This window comes from Petaurus breviceps, unplaced genomic scaffold, assembly GCF_028583685.1.
Source record: "Petaurus breviceps papuanus isolate PSGF00001 unplaced genomic scaffold, PetGlider_PUasm1.0 90352, whole genome shotgun sequence".
In the NCBI taxonomy this organism is placed as follows: domain Eukaryota; kingdom Metazoa; phylum Chordata; class Mammalia; order Diprotodontia; family Petauridae; genus Petaurus; species Petaurus breviceps.
Genome location: NW_027187228.1, coordinates 1680989 through 1684529, shown reverse-complemented (window position 1 = coordinate 1684529; position 3541 = coordinate 1680989). Strand labels below are relative to the sequence as shown.

Here is a 3541-nt window from a genome sequence, read left to right as displayed (position 1 = left end):
TTAAATGCTGCAGAAAGATCAAGAAAGATGAGGATTAAGAGACCATTAAAATTCATAATTAAGAGACCACTGGTAACTTTAGAGAAGGCAGTTTCAGTAGAATAATGAGATTGAAAAGTCAAATTGCAGAGTTGCTACTGTTGTTGTTCTTAAAGTAATAGGAGAAGCAGCTAGTATAAACAACTTTTTAAAGGAGTTTTTCAAAAAAGGGAAGGAGGATGACTAGTGAAGGTGGTAAGTCCAAGTGAGGATTTTTAAAAGGCTGATAGGATAATTTTTGTAGGCAAGAGGGCAGGAACAAGAAGAGAGAGTTTGGAGATTATAAAGAGTGGGGATGACAGTTGGAACCATCTACTGGAGTAGATAAGAAGGGGTAAGAGGAAGGAAGAAAGCAAGCATTTACAATTAGATCCTCTGTCTGTTTGGAGATTATCTTGATATATGGTGTGAGGTTTTAAGCTAAACCTAATTTCTCCAGGACTACTGACCAGTTTTCCTAACAGTTTCTATTAAATAGCCCTTCTTCAGTAACTGGGGGTTATTTGACTTTATCAAATCTTTGATTTTGTATTTACTTATAGAATTACTAAGCATAAAAAAACCTTATTCAGTAGGACAAATGATAGTGCTACCTGCAACTATTTATATCGTTGAAACAATACTTAACAAATCATGCATAAAGCAAGTTCAAATGGCTCCACTTGAAAATAATATAGTATGTAAGAGAGCCACCCACATACCTAAATGAGTTTTATGATGATTTGAGAAACTAAAATCTTCTTCTTTTGCATCCCAAGTGGATGGAACATCAGATGTAATGAAAGATTTGAGTACATATGTAAGACTTACTGCAAAATTATTGTTAGGGAAGTTTTGTTACTTTATAATATAGTCTATGAATAGCAATGCCTCATCAAGAAGAATTTTCAACATAATTAACAGATTTTAAAAATGAGAGTGATGTAATGTGGGAAAATTATATTGGTCTTTGCACTGACAGAGTTCAGTTGATATGAGAACAAAATTCAGGTCTCCAAGCACTGGTTCAAAATAGACCATCTCATAAAATATGTACACATTGTCTGATTTGCAGATAATAATTTGCAATGGGAAATATGAATAAGGAACTGCGTATTGCTTTTTGCATTGCTAGAAAAGGAAGCAACCTTAATTTTTGAAAAACAAAACACATTAAAAGAAAGGCTCTTTGCAAACACAATTTAAAGCATTTATTTTTTACTTCAAAAAATGATGGTTTCCTCATGCCAAATTACTTTGGAGTATGTTTGAACTAGGAAAAAGGATCACAATCTATTATAGAGACAAGAGTACTGAAAAAGCATATTTATTTAATAAGAAATATTTTCTCCTGAATTATGTATTTTATATGTAGTTTTGAAAACTTGAGTACTCTAAATGGATCAGTGCATTGTTTTAAAGTTCATATGTTTATCTGGAACCATAAAGTAACTACATTTATGAAAAAGAAAGTGCTGTGGGTAATAAATTTACAAATAATATTTTATATGCTTCCCAATTAAAAAAAAGTTCTACAAATGAAATAGAAGGAAGTAAAAATCTGCATATTAATAACATGATTGGTGGGGGCAGCTAGGTGGCACAGTGAATAGAGCAACAGCCCTGGAGTCAGGAGGACCTGAGATCAAATCCAGCCTCACACACTTGACACACTTACTAGTTGTGTGACTTTGGGCAAGTCACTTAACCCCAATTGCCCTCCAAAAAGCAAAATAATAATAATAATAATAATAACAACATGATTGGCACATACAAGAAATTCTCATTACATTTCAAAGACCTAGGTATTTATGAATATGAATAAATAATTAATTTCTCATGAACAACTATGATATTTCGTCTTCTTTCTGAATAAGAACAACACATACACTTGTATTGTGATAGCATGCTGGAAAAAAATTATTGGAACATAAAAATCTCATGTGTTTACTAGAAGTGAATAAAAAGTTCTTTAGTCTATCAAAATAATACAAACATTGATACTTTTCAGAATATCGTTTTGTATAATATGAACTTTCTTGCTGTTAATAAGGACAATTTATCCATCTGAATTAGTGTTTGAAAGGGAGTGATGAAGAGCAATATAATTAGGGCCACCATAAGGTCTTCAGAAACTTTGTGCTGTAAGACAAGCAGTATCCATCGCATTAATAACATAATATTTATAGTTATTCTATAAGTTATAAATGTGATTGCCAATGATTTTGATCAATCGTTAACTATCCCTATATATTATTTTCATTCTGCTTAAGATTCATCAGTATGGGCTCTGCCGGCAGCTCTTCAGCTTTGCCCCTCACCCCCTGAGAATGTACGCCTGTGCCAAGTTCATCTCTACCCCTGCCCTTGTGAGGAGCAGCTCTCAGATGCTGAGTAGACCGCTGTCTGCAGTGGTGCTAAAACGGCCAGATGTTCGGACAGATGAGAACCTCAGCATTTTGGCAGCATCAAGTCCCTTGACCTCTCTTGTCCCCAGATGTGGATTCCAAACTGGTGACATCTCAAGAGACATTGACACAGCAGCCGAGTTTATTGGAGCTGGGGCTGCCACTGTGGGGGTGGCCGGCTCTGGAGCTGGGATTGGGACTGTGTTTGGAAGCCTCATCATCGGTTATGCCAGGAACCCCTCCTTGAAGCAACAGCTTTTTTCCTACGCCATCTTGGGCTTTGCCCTGTCTGAGGCCATGGGGCTCTTTTGCCTGATGGTAGCCTTCCTCATCCTCTTCGCCATGTGATGGAGCCATTTCTATTCCCCCTACATTTCTGAATGTTCCTCCTCGGCCTCCTGGTTCTTCCATGTCTCTTCCAGCCTGTGTATACCTCCACCTCCATCTTACCAGGTAGCCCTGGGGAAAGCCATGGGCTCAGGGTTTGACAGAGGGAAGACAAATAAATACTGTATTATTAAGCTGAAAAAAAAGATTCATCAGTATGTTTTTTATAAAATACTAATAAATTCTTAATTTTATGTGACTAAAACACAAGTTAAGAATATTGTTTGGATAAATTGTTTTCTAAAAAGCATGGCATGGGGCACAACATGGTATTTTGTTTTATTTTTAAGAAAGGGCATGATGCAACATAAAATTTGGAAACCAAAGGAAAAAGGAGACCTTCCCCAAGTAATTTATATATATTTTTAAGTATATGGAACACAGGGTCATTGTGTTCCATTGTTTCTGAGTTTTGCTTGCCTAGTCTGTTCCATTTATTACTTTTTTGTTTCTGACCTTTACTAAAGTATATTGAAGATCACATTTTTATAATAAGCTTTGAAGTCTAGAAGTACTATCCCCTCATTATTTCTATTTTGTTTCATTATTTCCCTTGAGATTCTAAAATTTTTTCTATAAATAAATTTTGTTATTGTTTGATTCAGCTCTACAAAGTAATCCTTTCCTTTAGTTGACTAGGCATAGCACTAAATCTGTCAATATACATAGGTAATATCATCATTTTTACTATATTGACAATGACCCTGTCATAAGCAATGAATAACTCT

At 35.0% G+C, this 3541-nt stretch overlaps 1 pseudogene; it reads left to right on the top strand.

Moving 5' to 3' along the window:
* The first annotated feature begins 2166 nt into the window (after window positions 1-2166).
* LOC138177225 (ATP synthase F(0) complex subunit C2, mitochondrial pseudogene) lies at window positions 2167-2939 on the top strand (annotated as a pseudogene).
* Window positions 2940-3541: the final 602 nt, after the last annotated feature.